We start from the raw sequence: 19,515 nt of genomic DNA, 5'->3' as shown, positions 1-19,515 counted from the left end.
TTCTCCCTTTGTAATTCATGTGCCAAAGTTAGCCTCCAAGTTAGGGGGCTAACGTTGGCGCAAACGTTGGTGCCCAGGGGAGAACTTCTCTTGCCAACGTTAGCCTCCAAGTTAGGGGGCTAACGTTGGCTCAAACGTGGGGAGCCCAGGGAGTAATCTTCATGCCCAACGTTAGCCTCCAAGTTAGGGGGCTAACGTTGGGGCTAACTTCATGCCTCCAGGTTCAATTTCACTTATTCCATTCTTCACTTCTAGCTATTCCTCTTTGCTTCAACCTTTCTCCAAGCTTTCTTCACCTCTCATTAATCAACCAAACTCATCAAAGCTATGCTAAAAATCATGAGATATTCAATATTTCATAATATGCAACAAATATAGCACAAAACCTCATGAAATGGCATGAATTCATATATGGTTGGTTCAATCAAGGGAAACATGAAAATCTACTCAATTAGCTTGCTTGTAGCTCAAGAAAGTGCATAATTCTAATGAAAACAAAAGAAAAAGACTAGCTAAAATAGGCTAAGATGACTTGTCATCACAACACCAAACTTAAAGCTTGCTTGTCCCCAAGCAAGAAAAGAATCATGCAATAACGATTGACAATCCAAGGCAAGAAGAATAGCAACTCAATGTTCATGGTAAGCTAGTTTTCTAAGCATACTACAATCACAAAAGAAATGTAAATGATTGATGCTTCCATCTAGCTCAATTTATGAAATCTTTTTCTTATATTTCTTCCTTGAAACAAGCTTTTGATTTTCTTATTAGCTTCTCCTTTTTGGGTGCTTTGCCCCATGAGTTGATAACAAAGCTACGACTTCTAAATGCTTTGTTTTCAAGTATTACCACTTGATACATAAGCACCACAAGCATTTGATTAGAGGACTTCATTAAGCTCATTTTTCTTTTCTTTTCTTGACTCTCTAATCATTGATGCTCAGAGCCTTGAGCTTTGAGGGAGTGCTTTTGCACTTTGAGCCTAACCTTGACTTCTAAGTGTTTTGTTTTCAAGCATTTGGCTTGATACATAAACACCACAGGTACTTAGCAAATAAATTGCCATTGGTACTCAGAGCCTTCAGCTTTCTCATTCTTTCCCTTTTTCTTTTCTTGCTTTATTTTGCATTTGCTTCTTCAAGGTTTTCATGATTTTAAAAGATTTCACAAAATGTCCTAGATGAAAACTTCAATTAAATAAAATCTAATGCAATTAAGCAACAATCAAACATACTAGCTTACCAATACTTTTATGCACATGCTAAAATCTTCTTTAATGCCTTGTTTGTTTATGATCATGATACTTTGTTGCTTTTGAATTCACAAAACTCAAGTTGGTAATCATAATGACATAGCACCATGTTGCAATTTAGAAATCAAACTATGCCTTTTCATACACACATGCATACAGAGAAGGTACAGACAATCATGCAGTTTATGGTGCTTGAAACAAATGAGAGGAAAAGGAACTTTACAACCTTGTAGTTCATCTTCTCTATTGTTGTCATTTTCCTCCCATTCTCTTCCTTCCCATACCAAACTCAGAATGCTTGCTCATCCTCAAGCAACTATTAGAACCGTGGCTATGGGGCTAAGATGGATCATGAATGTCTTTCACAAGGAATGTTAGTAGTACATGTGTTTCAAGCAAGCAAAATTAAAGATAATAATCAAGGCACAAGAGACAGAGACATTGTGATTGCAAGCTTAAGAAGGTGAGCATAATACTTTGCATAAAAGATAAGTGGCACACCAAACTTAGTGTGACACTTTCACTTTGGAATTAATGCAAGTATCCAGTAAAGATTTGAAGCAAACTGTGTTGCATAGCAACACCAAACTTAGAATGCAATCCTATGTCAATTTATTTAAACTAAAACTAAACAAAAGAAACTGTTATATGTTAAATACAATCACCAAATGAAGAGTCTGTTATGAATAAGGATGTCTTGGTGATGTATTAACAAAAACAGTTAATGAAGGAAAGCATTAAAAACAAGTAAATAAATGAAACAAAGGGAAAACAAAAATTATCCAACTAAGAAGAAAAATAATACTGTAAAAGGCAATATGATTATGCAGACAAGTGATGTTGCTGGATTGAATTGCATAGAAAAATAGGTGGCACACCAAACTTAGAATCTTAGTGTGTCACTTTCATGTAAAATTGATGCAATCATCCATGAAAATGGAAAACAGTTTGTTGCAGGGCAACACCAAACTTAGAATGTAATCATATGCCAATTTATTGAAATTTAAACAAAGCAAGGAGAAGAATTGTACCTACTGTCTACCTGTTCTTTACTTTCTTCCTTTTCTTCCAATTTGTTAAGAGAAATGACTTCAAAGGAGGAGAAGTTTCAGCTAGTGCCCCCTGTCTTGGTCTCTCCTCAGCAAGCTTCCTTGTGAAATTGGCTTGATTGATCTTGCTTGCTGGATCAGGGGGAGGATTGTTTGTAGTTGACCTTCTCATGAATGTTGTCCTTGGTGTCTTGGTCACAATCCTCTTCTTGGTGCTTTTGTTAATTGCCTTCACTTCTTGGATGTCAAGACATGGTTGCTGTGTGATTATTGGAGTGATTTCTTCATTCAGGGCCTCTTGTATTGGTGGTTCCATGAACTCCTCCTTTATGTACTTTTCTGCCTCACTTGAGTTTGGAATGACTTCTTCACTTTCTTGCTCCTCCACTTCCTCTTTTACACTCATCAATTGGCCTTCATTTTTCTTGCTCAGTGGTTCTAAGCTCCTCCTTATTTTCTCTACTTCTCCATTCATATTTTTGAAGACAGCCTCTTGCCTTTTTTCGAATATTTGTGCTTCTTTCGCATATTTTTCGAGCTTGGACTCAAGCTCTGAAAGCCTTGAGTGGTTCATGGAAGTTTGTGGAGGTTGTGAGTGTTCAGGTTCTTTTGTCACCTCAAGTGCAGTTTCATTTTCAACCTCCTCATTCTTTATTGAAAGTTCACTTGATGCAGTAGCCTCCTCATCTTGTTTTTCCACTTCCTCACTCACAAATTGGTCTTCATCTTCACTGTTTGATGGTTCTAAGTCCCCCTTGATTGCTCTGAGGACTCATTCATCTTCTTGAATACGAATTCTTTCCAAGATGGGGATTTTGTGTGTATTTCCACTAGTTTTCTCTGTATTTCCATGGCTTCAAGGTATTCCTCATCTGTAAATCCAAGGGATGAAGGTTGAGAGTAATTCTGGTGACGTGAATGTGTTGTGGTGAAGTTGTGTTGAGGGGTGTGGAATGAGTTGTGTGATTGATGGGATGACTGGTATGGACTTTGGAGGAAACTTTGTGTTGAGGCATAATTAAGTGATGAAGAACTTTCAAATGAGAAACTGGGACGTGAGGGTGGATGCTTTTCCATTCTTTGGCGATGCTTCCATCTTCCATGAGGATAATGATATGAATCATTTTGTGGTGGTGGTTGGTATCCCATATAATTTTCTTTCTCATCTTGTGGTTCTGAAGCATGGCTCCATGAATTGGAGAGCCCAGAATTTGAAGTTTCTTGGTGATATTCCCATCCATCATTAGAGATTAGTGATGGTGGGTGATATCCCATAGAATTTATTTGATCATAAGATGAGTTGAACTCCATTTGAGTTTTGTAAAACACACAACCAAGAAAAATTGAAATTACTCATATCAGAGATGAGAATTTCTTAGTGAGGCAAAAACTCAAACACCTTGGTTTCACTTTGAAACAGAAAACAAAAATAAAGAAAATGCTTGATCTAGACTTCTCACCCACATAATCATTGTTGATCTAATCAATCCCCGGCAACGGCGCCAAAAACTTGATGAGTATTTTGGTGAAAAATAAATTTCTCCCAAAACACACAAATCTAACCGGCAAGTGCACCGGGTCGCATCAAGTAATAAAAACTCATGGGAGTGAGGTCGATCCCACAGGAATTGATGGATCAAGCAATTTTAGTGGGTGATTAGTTTAGTCAAGCTAACATTGAGTGGTTGGGTGAAATTTTGAGAGCAGAATGTAAAATACAGAGAATTTAAAGTTGCAGAAAATAAATGTGCAGAAACTTAAAGTGCAAGAAAAGTAAATTGCAGAAACTTAAATTGCAAGAAATGTAAATTGCATTAAATGTAAAGGGAATTGGGAATTGGATTTGCAGAAATTAAACGAGGAAAAGTTAAATTGCAACAAGCAGAGAAGTAAAAGATGGATTTGATTGATTCGGAACCAAAACAGAAATGTAAATAAACATGAAAAGCAATAAACAGAGAATGTAAAATTGAAATTAAGATCTCAGGACCCAAGAGACTAGATAACCAAGTCTAGATCTCAATGCCTTCCTAGACCCAACAAGAACAATTGCAAGAGAAATTAAAGAAAAGTAAATTGCAGAAGCCAAGAGAATGTGAAGTAGTAAACAGGAATGGAAATTCAATTGTGCAGAGAAAGTAAACAGAGAGAATTCTCAAGGTGAGATTGAAACAGAATTTCTTCAATTCTCAACCCAAGATTCAAAAACAAAGAAAAGAAAATTTAAAGAGAGCTCTTGAATCCTCGTGCTCCCTTCTGGAGCCAGCCTTCTTACAAATATGAAACAGATGCCTATTTATAGGCATTTTTACAAAATGAAAATGAAATTCAAAACAAATTACAATTAAAATGAAATTTCTATTCTAACTATCTCTTGTGCCTCTGAGTGGTGTCAATTGGGCCTTTGCTCTTGATGGAATTGGGTTGAAAGAGGCCTTGGTTGATTGCTCTTGAAGTTTGAAGAAGAACCAAAGTGAACCAATTGAACCGGGTTTGAGGTTAGCCAAAGTTGGACCTAAAGTTTGAGCCAAAGTTAGGGGTCTAACTTTGGCTCCAACTTTTCATAGCAGCAAAGCACATTCTGCTGGTATGGACGTTGGTGCCAACGTTAGGGGTCTAACTTTGACCCTAACGTTGGCAATGCCTTGGTGCTAGTTTATGGGGCCAACTTTGTCCTCTTGTCATGTTGCCAATTTTATGCCCAATATAGACTATCATACATTGGTTGGAAAGCTCTGAATGTCAGCTTTCTAACCCACTTGGAATCACTTCAATTAGACATCTACAACTCAAGTTATGATCATTTGAAGAGGGCATGGTCGCTGGCTTTGGTGTGCAGCGTTTGAGGTAACGTTAGCCCTCAAACATTGGCGAAAACGCCAGTTCTGGAGGCTCAAATGTATTGTCCACCCCATACTATTATACATTGTTGGAAAGCCCTGGATGTCTACTTTCCAATGCCTTTGGGAGAACATCATTTGGAGCTCTACAGCTCGAGTTATACTCCTTTGAAGGTGCAGAGGTCAAGTGGCCTCACTGCAGGTTGCCACCATGTTCGTTTATGCACATTGTGGGGCAGTTTTCTCCCTCAATTTTAGTGTCCACCATGCAGTGCCATATATGCTTGGAAAGCTCTTGATTCCTACTTTCCAATGCTTCTTGAATCACCTCATTTGGAGCTATGTAGCTCAAGTTATTCTTGTTGGAAGTATACCCCTTGTATGCCTTGTGGTGTGTGGCGCCAACGTTAGCCTACAAGTTAGGGGGCTAACGTTGGCGCAAACGTTGGCCCTTCTCCCTTTGTAATTCATGTGCCAACGTTAGCCTCCAAGTTAGGGGGCTAACGTTGGCGCAAACGTTGGTGCCCAGGGGAGAACTTCTCTTGCCAACGTTAGCCTCCAAGTTAGGGGGCTAACGTTGGCTCAAACGTGGGGAGCCCAGGGAGTAATCTTCATGCCCAACGTTATCCTCCAAGTTAGGGGGCTAACGTTGGGGCTAACTTCATGCCTCCAGGTTCAATTTCACTTATTCCATTCTTCACTTCTAGCTATTCCTCTTTGCTTCAACCTTTCTCCAAGCTTTCTTCACCTCTCATTAATCAACCAAACTCATCAAAGCTATGCTAAAAATCATGAGATATTCAATATTTCATAATATGCAACAAATATAGCACAAAACCTCATGAAATGGCATGAATTCATATATGGTTGGTTCAATCAAGGGAAACATGAAAATCTACTCAATTAGCTTGCTTGTAGCTCAAGAAAGTGCATAATTCTAATGAAAACAAAAGAAAAAGACTAGCTAAAATAGGCTAAGATGACTTGTCATCAGTAGTCTACCCCTACTATGAGGAATTTGACTTGTCCCGATCCCTGAGGGAAAGGTCCGAGAAGGTCGAGTCCCCATTTTGCGAATGGCCAGGGTGAGGTTACGCTGATGAGCTCCTCTGGCGGGGTGATGTGGAAGTTGGCATGTTTCTGACATGGTGGACATGTCTTCATGAATTCTGTGGCTTCTTTTTGTAGAGTTGGCCAATAAAATCCGGCCCGAAGTACTTTTTTGGTAAGTGCCTGTGCTCCAAGATGATTGCCATAGATGCCACTGTGTACTTCTAAAACTTCCTTTGTGTTGGAAGTCGGTACACATTTTAACAATAGTATTGAAATCCCTCTTTTGTACAGAGTATTGTTTATGATAGTGTAGTATTGTGCCTCCTTTTTTAACCTCTTTGCCTCCTTCTTATCTGTGGGGAGTTTTTCTGTTTTGAGGTAGTTAATCATGGGGGTCATCCATCCTTGATCCGGATTTGTTATGGCTAGGGCTTTCTCTTCTTCCGAGATTGACGGGTTCTGCAGCATTTCTTGGATGAGGCTTCTATTGTTGTCCCCTGGTTTGGTACTGGCTGGTTTTGAGAGTGCGTCAGCTCGGGCATTCTGTTCTCAGGGTATGTGGCGGACCTCATATTCCCCGAGTTGTCTGTGTTGTTCCCTGGTTTTATCTAGGTACTTTTTCATGGTGGGATCTTTGGCTTGGTAGCTCCCTGCTGCTTGTATGGTGACTACTTGTGAGTCGCTGAAGATGATAAGTTTTTGAGCTCCAACCTCCCTAACCAGTTTCAAACCAGCTAGTAGCGCCTCATATTCAGCTTGGTTGTTTGATGCACGGAACCCGAATTTGAGGGAAAGTTTGATTTGGGTTCCCTGGTCGCTTTCTATTATCACACCCATGTCGCTTCCAGTTTTATTTGAGGAACCATCTAGATAGAGATTCCATTCTGTAGGGATATCCAGGGTGTCTGTGAATTTGGCAATGAAGTCAGCCAGGTATTGCGATTTGATGGCTCTCTGAGCTTCATATTGAAGGTCAAATTCAGACAACTCGACTGCCCATTGCAAGATTCTGCCTGCTAAGTCTGTTTTCTTCAAAATCCCTATTATGGGTTGGTTGGTTCGAACCCTAATGGTGTGGGCTTGGAAGTATGGATGCAGTCGTCGAGATGTTAGTATGAGAGCGTATGCGAATTTTTCTATTCTTTGGTAGTTCAGCTCGGATCCTTGTAATGCTTTGCTGATGAAATATACACGTTGTTGCCCATTGTAGTCTTCTCGGACTAATGCTGAGGCTACTGCCCGACTTCCAACTGCGAGGTAAAATATAAGTGGTTCTCCTTCCCGTGGCCGAGATAGGATAGACGACCGTCCCAGGAATCTTTTGAAATCTTGGAATGCCTGCTCGCACTCCATTGTCCATTCAAACCTCTTTCCCTTCCTTAGAGTAGCATAGAAGGGGAGAGATCTTATTGCTGATCCCTCTAGAAATCTGGACAAGGCTGCCAATCTTCCATTGAGCTGTTGTACCTCTTTTACGCAAGTCGAGCTCTTCATATCAAGTATGGCCTGACATTTATTCGGATTTGCCTCGATTCCTCTTTGTGTGAGCATAAAACCCAAGAATTTGCCAGCTTCTACCGCAAAGGTGCATTTGGCAGGGTTAAGTCGCATGCCATGCCTTCTTATAGTGTCGAATACTTGGGTGAGGTCGGATAGTAACGTCTCTGCACTTTGTGTCTTTATTAACATGTCGTCCACATAGACTTCCATGATTTTTCCGATGTGATCCGTAAAGACCTTATTCATCAATCTCTGGTAAGTGGCTTCTGCGTTTTTGAGTCCAAAAGGCATGACGATGTAGCAGTAATTTGCTTTTGGGGTTAAGAATGAAGTTTTTTCTTGGTCGGGTGGGTACATTGGGATTTGATTGTATCCCAAATATGCGTCCAAAAACGAGAGGTATTTGTATCCGGAGGAGGCATCTACCAGAGCATCAATACTTGGGAGTGGATAAGGATCTTTTGGGCAGGCATTGTTGAGATCAGTGTAGTCGGTGCACATCCGCCACTTCCCATTTGATTTTTTCACCAAGACGACGTTAGCTAGCCATAGTGGGTATTTGACTTCTCTTATGAATCCTGCCTCCAATAGAGCTTGCACCTGCTCTTCCACAGCTTGCGATCATTCTGGTCTGAGCTTTTTACGTCTCTGTTGTACTGGCCGAGATCCTGGGTAAACTGCTAGCTTGTGGCACATTAACTCGGGGTCTATGCCTGGCATGTCTGCAGCCTTCCATGCAAAGAGGTCGACGTTATCTCGTAAGAACTGTACAAGTGATTCTTTTGTGTCTCTTTTTAGGATTGTATCGATATTGGTTGTCTTGTCTGGGACATCTCCGATCTGGACTTTTTCTACTTCGCCTTCAGGTTGTGGGCGGAGTTCTTCCCTCCTCTGAACTCCACCGAGTTCGATGGTGTGGAATTCTTCTCCTCTGCCTCTGAGATTTAGACTTTCATTGTAACAGCGGCGCGCCGTCTTTTGGTCTGCTTTTATTGTAGCTATCCCTTCTGTAGTTGGGAACTTCATGCATAGATATGGGGTCGAGACTACTGCGCCGAGCTGATTTAATGTTGTCCGACCTATTAAGGTGTTGTAGGCTGAACTCATGTCGACCACAATGTAGTCTATCTTGAGTGTTCTTGATTGGTTTCCTTTTCCGAAGGTCGTGTGTAGTGAGATGTATCCGAGAGGCTGAATTGGAGTGTCTCCCAGTCCGAACAGATTGTTTGGGTATGCTCTGAGTTCTTTTTCTTCCAGGCCGAGTTTGTCGAAGGCCGTTTTGAACAAGATGTCGGCGGAGCTTCCTTGGTCTACCAATGTGCGGTGGAGATTTGCATTTGCCAGTATGATGGTGATGACCATGGGATCGTCATGTCCCGAGAGGATACCAGATGCGTCCTCTTTGGTAAAAGTAATTATGGGGATGTCGGGTGTTTCCTTTTTTCCTTCGACATGATATACTTCTTTGAGATATCTTTTGCGAGATGATTTGGAGATTCCTCTTCCCGTGAATCCTCCTTGTATCATATGGACGTGTCTCTCTGGTGTACGAGGTGATCGCTCAGTTTGTATGTTATCTTCGTCCCTTCTTCTTTTTCTTTGGTCATCGACTCTATTAGCGAGGTACCGGTCTAATTTTCCTTCTCTTACCAGTTTTTCTATGAGATTTTTTAAGTCAAAAACATTCGTTGGTGGAGTGTCCATGGATTTGGTGGTACTCGCAATATTCAGTCCGGTTTCCTCCTCCTTTTTTACCTGAGTGGTCGAGCTGGGGGTATTTTTTTAGTATGACAAACTTCTCTGTAGACATCCAGAAGGGACACCCGAAGAAGGGTGTAATTGTGATATTTTTTAATTTTCTCTCCATGTTGATCTTCTTTCTTTTTGGACTCTTTATCCTTATCTCGGGAGGAGTAGGTGAGTCCAGATTTTGAAGTCTCTCCTAGTCGAGAGTTTTCCTCTATGTTGATATACTTCTCTGCTCGTTCTTGTACTTCGTTCAGAGATGTGGGGTGTTTTTTCGATATAGATTGGCTGAAAGGTCCCTCTCGTAAGCCATTGATGAGACCCATAATGGCGGCCTCTGTTGGTAGGCTTTGTATGTCCAGACATGCTTTGTTGAATCTTTTCATGTAGCTGTGGAGACTTTCCTGATCTCCTTGCTTGATTCCCAATAGACTTGGGGCGTGCCTAGCCTTATCTTTTTGGCTAAGTCGTCGAAGCTTGAGATGGATCTAAGAGGTAGGTTGTCGAATCATTTAATTGCTGTCTTTGTTAAAGTAGTCGGGAAGGCTTTGCAGTGAACTGCATCTGAGGCGTCGGTGAGGTACATTCTACTTCTGAAATTACTGAGATGGTGGCTGGGATCTACTGTGCCATCATACAAAGTCATGTCGGGAAGTTTGAAGTCCTTTGGGATTTTGGTCCTCATGATCTCTTTGGTGAATGGGTCTTGGTCCTTACAGGGGTCATCTTCGTGCCCGAATCGAGTATTTTTAGCCTTGAGATCGGCTTCGAGTTTTAGGAGCTTGTCCTCTAACTCGCGGCGTCGCCTAACTTACCTTCATAGGTCTCTCTTAGCTTCTTGTTGATGCTCCACCTCTTTTTCAAGTTGCTTTAAGCGATCTAGAAGTATCCCCATGGCCTCCTCGTTTGGCGAATTCTTGTCTTTGTTGGGTTGAAGAGTATCTTTTTGTGTAGTATCCATGTTTTTGTGCGGCGTCCTATCTTCTAGATCAGAGTCGTGGTCATTGTCATGGTCGTCCGCCATGGCGGTGGGATGACTTCCAGGTTCCCCGGCAACGGCGCCAATGTTCCGAGGGTTACCTGAAACTGTAGGTCGATCTCGGATGAGATCTGCTGTGGTGGCTGGAGCCACCGCGTCCGATTTGTTGGACTTGTTGGTGATGCTGATCCTTCGTCACCGGATGGTGGGGGGTACCTGCAAGGGACTCCGATGCTTAAGTTAACAAGGGTATTAAGCAGGTTTTTAGTAGAATCAGAGTATGAGTTATACCTGGGTGCTCCAGTGTATTTATAATGGTGAGAAGTGACCTTTTTTAGATAAGATAAGTTAGTTATCTTTATCTTATCTTATCTTTGAGCGAGGTCATCTTATCTTCAACAGAACCGCCCTTATCTCTATAGGCTTTGGGCTGCCTTTGGATTTGGGTCGCGTTCCTCTATTTGGGCCCTTTATTGGGCTTTTCTGGCAATTTGGCCAAGCTCTTTGAGAAGAGGTCGGATGGTTTGACCTGAAGAGGTCGGTCGCTTTGCCGCTAAACATCCCGGATCGGACAGTTCGACCTAGGGTATGAACAGATAGTGACCTCAATTCCCATGCCTAGCCAAGAGTTGCTTTTATCATTCATATTTGAAAATCCAAAAATCTTGATTACTTTGTCTTAGTTATAGTTACTTGTTTAGTTTAGAATAGAATTACTTGGATGTTATTTTATGAGTTTGAATTATTTACATTTTGCTCTAATTGTTTGCATTAGTTTCTTGCATTCCAAGATTACTTGCTTGTTAAGATTCCTAGTTTAATTTCTTGCTCATGACTTGCAATCCCGGATTTCTAACCAATGTTGAAGCACATGTTTGCCCATTCCTTGTGAGACGACCCGAAGTTTGAATACTTCGGTTACTTTTATTGGGGTTGAACTTGTGACAACCAAATTTCTTCTAAATTTGATACTCGAGGATTGTTGTTGGGAAGAGTTATACTTGCAACGGAATTTTATTGAGAAATTCTATACCAACATAGTCCACGGGGGCTTATCAGAGCTCCCATGAATGCGAAAAAGATGCCTTACCACCTCCGGTGTTGCCGGATGATCAAGTGCTGAGCCATGAACAAAGTGTGGATTTGAAACCACTTCCACCCCACCTAAAATATGCCTTTCTTGAAGAGAATCAAAAGCTCCCGGTGATCATTGCAAAGGATCTTACCTCCCAACAAGAGGAGAAATTGCTTAATATCTTGAGAAGAAACAAAAGGGCTATTGGGTGGAGTTTGGCAGACATAGTTGGCATAAGTCCTCATGTTTGTAAACATCGCATTTTTCTAGAAGAGGGAGTCAAGCCTACTTGGCAACCTCAAAAGCGTCTAAATCCCACCATTCTAGAGGTTGTGAAGAAAGAGGTGACCCGATTGCTAAAGGCCGACATTATCTACCCGATTTCGGATAGTGAGTGGGTGAGCCCCGTGCAAGTGGTTCCGAAAAAGTCCGGTATCACCACAGTCAAGAATGAGAGTGGGGAGCTTATAGCCACAAGGGTTCAAAACTCATGGAGGGTTTGTATCTTTATTAGTGACTATAGGCGCTTGAATTTGGCTACTAGGAAGGACCATTTTCCATTACCGTTCATCGATCAAATGCTTGATCGCTTGTCCGATAAATCTCATTACTGTTTTTTAGATGGCTATTCTGGTCACTTCCAAATCCATATTACTCTGGAAGACCAAGAGAAAACCACTTTCACATGCCCCTTTGGAACATATGCCAACAAAAGAATGCCCTTTGGCTTGTGTAACGCACCGGCTACGTTCCAAAGGTGTATGATGAGTATATTTGCAGATCTTCTTGAGCATTGTATGGAGGTGTTTATGGACGATTTTAGTGTTTATGGTGACTCCTTTGACCCTTTTTTGGATAACCTTGCAAAAGTATTAGAGAGGTGTACTAAATCAAATCTTGTGCTTAACTTTGAAAAATGTCACTTTATGGTGAGACAAGGTATTGTTTTAGGTCACATCGTCTCTAGTGATGGTATTTCTGTTGATCCGTCAAAGGTAGATGTTATTTCTGTTTTACCTTACCCCTCTTCTATGAGGGAAGTCCGTGCTTTTCTTGGTCATGCAGGTTTCTACCGGCGTTTCATCAAGAAATTTAGTAAGGTTGCACTACCCCTCTCCTGGTTGATGCAAAAGAATGTGGAATTTGATTTGAGTGAAGATTGCATGGAAGCATTTGACAAGCTGAAGATTGCTTTGACCCAAGCTCCTATTGTGAGAGGGCCTGACTGGAGTAGGCCGTTCGAGATCATGTGTGACGTATCTAACTATGCGGTAGGAGCAGCGCTGGCTCAGCTCGAAGGTAAAAATCCCTATGTCATTGCTTATACCTCTAAGACTTTAGATGGTGCCCAGTCTAACTATACTACCACTGAGAAGGAATTGCTAGCAATTGTTTTTGCCTTGGATAAATTTCGGGCCTATTTACTTGGATCCAAAGTGGTAGTATATTCAGACCATGCAGCATTGAAGTATTTGTTAGCCAAGAAAGAGTCAAAACCAAGGTTGATCCGATGGGTATTACTTTTGCAAGAGTTTGATATAGAAATCAAGGATAGGAGTGGTTCCCAAAATTTAGTGACGGATTACTTGAGTCATCTAGAACACGCAAAGGGCGATCCCGCTCCTATCAATGATGCATTTCCCCTTGAAAGCTTGCAAGAAATATCCGAGGTGATCCCTTGGTATGCACCCATTGCATACTACTTGGTTGGTCGCACCTTTCCTCCCAATTTCTCTAAACATCAAAGGGATAAGCTCAAGAGCGAATCCAAATATTATATATAGGATGACCCATATTTGTGGAGATGTGGTGCCGACCAAATAATTAGAAGGTGTATTCCATAATCTAAGTTTCAGTCTATCTTGGAGGCTTGCCACTCTTCTGAGGGTGATGGACACTTTGGTCCTCAAAGAACTGCTAGAAAGATCCTAGACTGCAGATTTTGGTGGCCTACACTATTTAAGGATGCATCTTTCTTTTGTAACTCTTGCCCACAATGCCTAAGGTTTGGAAATATTTCCAAAAGGGATGAGATACCCCAATAAACCATGTTGTTTTGTGAAATTTTTTATGTTTGGGGTATTGACTTCATGGGCCCCTTTTCAAATTCTAATGGTTTCATATATGTTCTGCTAGCTGTTGACTATGTTTCCAAGTGGGTGGAAGCGATTTCCACTCGTACTGATGATGCTAATGTGGTTAACTCTTTTGTTCGGAATAACATCATTTGTCACTTTGGATCACCACGAGCAATCGTGAGTGATCAAGGCTCTCATTTTTGTAACAAGAGGATGACATGTTTGATGAAGAAGTATGGCATCATTCACAAGGTGGCTACGGCCTACCACCCCCAAACAAATAGCCAAGCCGAAGTCTCTAACCAGGAAATCAAGCGCATATTGGAGAAGATTGTGAAGCCTCATAGGAGGGATTGGAGTTCTAAGCTCGGAGATGCGCTATGGGCTTACCGGACGGCTTATAAGACACCAATTAGTATGAGTCAGTTCCGGTTAGTCTATGGAAAGGCTTGCCATCTTCCGGTAGAGGTGAAACAAAAGGCTTACTGGGTCGTAAAGGAATGCAACTCAGGATTGGGGGGAGCCGGAATCGAAAGGAAGTTACAGTTGGTGGAGCTGGAGTGCCTTCGATTGGAAGCTTATGAGAATTCAAGGCTCTACAAAGAGAGGATGAAGGCAATCCATGATAAGAACATCAAGAGAAGAGAGTTTAGAGTTTGGGATCTAGTCCTCCTCTATAACTCAAGATTGAAGTTAATGCCAGGCATGTTAAGATCAAGGTGAGAAGGACCTTACAGGGTGGAGAAAGTGATGAGCGGATAATTTATACGCTTTTTGGCATTGATTTTACATAGTTTTTAGTATGATTTAGTTAGTTTTTACTATGTTTTTATTAGTTTTTATGCAAAATTCACATTTTTGGACTTCACTATGAGTTTGTGTATTTTTCTGTAATTTCAGGTATTTTCTGGTTGAAATTGAGGGACCTGAGCAAAATCTGATTCAGAGGCTGAAAAAGGACTGCAAATGCTGTTGGATTCTGACCTCCCTGCACTCGAAATGAATTTTCTGGAGCTACAAGAGTCCAAATGGCGCGCTCTCAATTGCGTTTGAAAGTAGACATCTAGGGCTTTCCAGAAATATATAATAGTCCATACTTTGCTCGGGTTTAGATGACGTAAACTGGCGTTCAACACCAGTTCTCTGCCCTATTCTGGCGTTAAACGTGAGAAACACGTTACATGTTGGAGTTAAACGCCCAAAACAGGTTACAACCTGGCGTTTAACTCCAGAAACAGCCTAGGAACATGTAAAGCTCAAGTCTCAGCCCCAGCACACACCAAGTGGGCCCCGGAAGTGGATTTCTGCACTATCTATCATAGTTTACTGATGAGCGGATAATTTATATGCTTTTTGGCATTGTTTTTAATATAGTTTTCAGTATAATTTAGTCAGTTTCTAGTATATTTTTATTAGTTTTTAAATAAAAATTATATTTCTAGACTTTACTATGAGTTTGTGTATTTCTCTGTGATTTCAGGTATTTTCTGGCTGAAATTGAGGGACTTGAGCAAAAATCAGATTCAGAGGTTGAAGAAGGACTGCAGATGCTGCTGGATTCTGACCTCTCTGCACTCAAAGTGGATTTTCTGGAGCTACGGAACTTCAAATGGCGCGCTCTTAATTGCGTTGAAAAGTAGACATTCAGAGCTTTCCAACAATATATAATAGTCCATACTTTGCTCGATTTTAGACGATGCAAACTGGCGTTCAACACCAGTTTCGTGCTGCATTCTGGAGTTAAACGCCAGAAACAGGTTACAAACTGGCGTTCAACTTCAAGAGAAGCCTCTACACGTGTAAAGCTCAATGCTTAGCCCAAGCACACACCAAGTGGGCCCCGGAAGTGGATTTCTACATCATTTACTCATTTCTGTAAACCCTAGTAACTAGTTTAGCATAAATAGGACTTTTTACTATTGTATTTACATCTTTGGATGATCTTTTAATCCTTTGATCATGTTAAGGGGGCTGGCCTCTTGGCCATGCCTGGACCGTCATCACTTATGTATTTTCAACGGTAGAGTTTCTACACATCATAGATTAAGGTGTGGAGCTCTGCTATTCCTCATGAATTAATACAAAGTACTATCGTTTCTCTATTCAATTCAAGCTTATTCCGATTCTAAGATATTCATTCGTACCTCAATATGAATGTGATGATCGTGACAGTCATCGTCATTCCCAACCTATGAACGCGTGCCTGACAACTACTTCCGTTCTACCATAGATTTAATGAGTATCTCTAGGATTCCTTAATCAGAGTCCTCGTGGTATAAGTTAGAATCCATGGACGGCCATTCTTGAGATCCAGAAATTCTAAACCTTGTCTGTGGTATTCCGAGTAGGATCTGGGAAGGGATGGCTGCGACGAGCTTCAAACTCGCGAGTGATGGGCGTAGTGACAGACGCAAAAGGATCAATGGATCCTATTCTAGTATGATCGAGAACCGACAGATGATTAGCCAAGCAGTGACAGCGCATTGGACCATTTTCACTGAGAGGACAGGATGTAGCCATTGACAACGGTGATGCCTAACATACAGCTTGCCATAGAAAGGAGTATGAATGATTGGATGAAGACAATAGGAAAGCAGAGTTTCAGGAGGAACGAACGCATCTCTATACGCTTATCTGAAATTCTCACCAATGAATTACATAAGTATCACTATCTTTATTTTATATTTTATTTATCTTTTAATTACTAAATCTCCATAATCAATTGAATCCGCCTGACTGAGATTTACAAGATGACCATAGCTTGCTTCAAGCCGACAATCTCCGTGGGATCGACCCTTACTCACGTAAGGTTTATTACTTGGACGACCCAGTGCACTTGCTGGTTAGTTGTGCAAAGTTGTGACAAAGAACTAAGATTATGAACGTGCGTATTGAGTTTTTAGCGCCGTTACCAAGGAATGGAACCGTCACGATTTCTGCGCACCAAGTTTTTGGCACCGTTGCCGGGGATTGTTCGAGTTTGGACAACTGACGGTTCATCTTGTTGCTCAGATTAGGTAATTTTATTTTAATTTTAACCTTTTTGTTTTTATTATTCTTATTTTCGAAAATTTCAAAAATAAATAAATAAATATTTTCAAAAAAAAAAATTTAATTTATGTTCTTCAGAATTTTTAAAAAGGAATTCTAGAGTTTCAAGAGATATGTTGAATCCTGGCTGGCTGTTAAGCCATGTCTAATCTCTTGGACCGAGGTTTCACTTATTCTCAAGAGAAGAGCTTCTTTGTCTTTCTTAGCAAATTAGCTGTTGAATGTAATGTTCTGCTGAAGCTTGGCTGGCCATTGGCCATGTCTAGTATTTTGGACCGGAGCTTTTACTGAAAGCTTGGCTGGCTAGTAAGCCATGTCTAATTCCTGGACTGGAGCTTTAGACTAACATTGCAAGATTCCTAGAATTCTCGTTAAAAATTTTGAAATCCTTATTTTTCTTTTTCCAATTAATTTTTGAAAAATCCAAAAAATTTTATAAAAACATAAAACCAAAAATTTGATGTTTCTTGTTTAAGTCTTGTGTTAGTTTTTAAGTTTGGTGTCAATTGCATGTTTATCTCTTTCTTGCATTTTTCGAAAACTCATGCATATGTTCTTAATGATCTTCAAGTTGTTCTTGATGAATTGCTTTGTTTGATCTTTGCATTTTTATGTTTTGTGTCTTTTCTTATTTTTCATATGCATTCTTGAATTATTAGTGTCTAAAGAATAAAAATTTCTATGTTTGGTGTCTTGTAAGTTTTCTTTTATTGAAAATTTTTCAAAATACATACTTGATGTTCATCATGATCTTCAAAGTGTTCTTGGTGTTCATCTTTGCATTCAAAGTGTTCTTGCATATTTTTCTTGTTTTGATTCATAATTTTCATGTTTTGAATCTTTTTGATGTTTTTCTCTTTCATCATTAAAAATTCAAAAATCAAAAAAATATCTTTCCCTTTTTCTTCTCATCAAATTCGAAAATTTGAGTTGACTTTTTCAAAAATTTTTAAAATCTAGTTGTTTCTTATGAGTCAAATCAAATTTTCAATTTAAAAATTTTATCTTTTTCAAATCTTTTTCAAAAATCAAATCTTTTTCAATTTTTTTCCTTTCATAATTTCGAACCTTTCAAAATTATTTTCAAAATCTTTTTCTTATTTTTATTTCATATTTTCAAAATTAATGCTAACAATTAATGTGATTGATTCAAAATTTTTAAGTTTGTTACTTGCCTAGTAAGAAAGGTTCAATCTTTAAACTCTAGACTCATATCTTTTTAGTTTCTTGTTAGTCAAGTAATCAACTTTAATTTCAAAATCAAATCTTTTTAAATTCCTTTTTCAAATCTTTTTCAAAACAAATTTCAATCAAATCTTTTTCAAAATTAATTTCAAAATCTTTTCTAACTTCTTATCTTTTCAAAAATTAAGTTTCAAATCCTTTTCAATTAATCTTATCTTTTTGTTTGATTCATATCTTTTTCAAAACTACCTAACTAATTCTCTCTTTCTAATTTTCAAAAATCACCTTCCCCTTTTTCTAAAATTTCCTATTTTAATTAACTAATTATTTTAAATTTTAATTTTAATTTTATTTCTTTTCTTATTTTCGAATTTTAACTTTAATTCTAATTCAAAAACAAAAAATACTTTTATTTTATTTTATCTAATTTTCGAAAATTCTTCTCCCTCACCTCCTTCTATTTATTTATTTGTTTACTAACACTTCTCTTCATCTAAGAATTCGAACCTACTCCTCACCGTTGTGTTTGGATTCTCCTTCTTCTATTCATATCTTCTTCTACTCACATAAAGGAATCTCTATACTGTGACATAGAGGATTCCATATTTTCTTTTCTGTTCTCTTCTTTTTCATATGAGCAGGAACAAGGACAAGAACATTTTTGTTGAAACTGATCCTGAAACTGAAAGAACTCTAAAGAGGAAGCTAAGGGAAGCTAAAGCACAACTTTCTGGAGAAAATCTGACAGAAATTTTCGAAAAAGAAGGAGACATGGCCGAAAATAACAACAATGTAAAGAAGATGCTTGGTGACTTTACTGCACCTAATTCCAATTAACATGGAAGAAGCATCTCAATCCCTGCCATTGGAGCAAACAATTTTGAGCTGAAACCTCAATTAGTTTCTCTGATGCAACAGAATTGCAAGTTTCATGGACTTCCATCAGAAGATATTTTTCAGTTCTTAACTGAATTCTTGCAGATCTGTGATACTGTTAAGACCAATGGGGTTGTACCGAGGTCTATAGGCTTATGCTTTTCCCATTTGCTGTAAGAGACAGAGCTAGAATATGGTTGGACTCTCAACCTAAAGACAGCCTGAACTCTTGGGATAAGTTGGTCACGGCTCTCTTAGCCAAGTTCTTTCCTCCTCAAAAGCTTAGTAAGCTTAGAGTAGATGTTCAAACCTTCAGAAAAAAGGAAGGTGAATCCCTCTATGAAGCTTGGGAGAGATATAAGGAACTGACCAAAAAGTGTCCTTCTGACATGCTTTCAGAATGGACCATCCTGGATATATTCTATGATGGTCTGTCTGAATTATCAAAGATGTCATTGGACCATTCTGCAGGTGGATCCATTCACCTAAAGAAAATGCTTGCAGAAGCTCAAGAACTCATTGACATGGTTGCAAATAACCAGTTCATGTACACTTCTAAAAGGAATCCTGTGAATAATGGGATGCCTCAGAGGAAAGGAGTTATTGAAATTAATACTCTGAATGCCATATTGGCTCAGAATAAAATATTGACTCAGCAAGTCAATATGATCTCTCAGAGTCTGAATGGATTGAAGGAATCATCCAACAGTACTAAAGAGGCATCTTCTGAAGAAGAAGCTTATGATCCTGAGAACCCTGCAATAGCAGAGGTGAATTACATGGGTGAACCCTATGGAAACACCTATAATCCCTCATGAAGAAATCATCCAA

The 19,515-nt window shown here is 39.6% G+C and overlaps 1 non-coding gene across 1 annotated transcript; it reads right to left on the bottom strand.

Moving 5' to 3' along the window:
* Positions 1-18,971: 18,971 nt before the first annotated feature.
* Positions 18,972-19,079, bottom strand: LOC112752566 (small nucleolar RNA R71). Its single transcript, XR_003176997.1, has one exon. It is a non-coding gene; the product is annotated as a small nucleolar RNA R71 (small nucleolar RNA).
* Between the last annotated feature and the right edge of the window lie 436 nt (positions 19,080-19,515).

This window comes from Arachis hypogaea, chromosome 15 (genome assembly GCF_003086295.3).
Source record: "Arachis hypogaea cultivar Tifrunner chromosome 15, arahy.Tifrunner.gnm2.J5K5, whole genome shotgun sequence".
NCBI lineage: Eukaryota > Viridiplantae > Streptophyta > Magnoliopsida > Fabales > Fabaceae > Arachis > Arachis hypogaea.
This window is presented reverse-complemented; position numbering and strand designations above follow the sequence as displayed.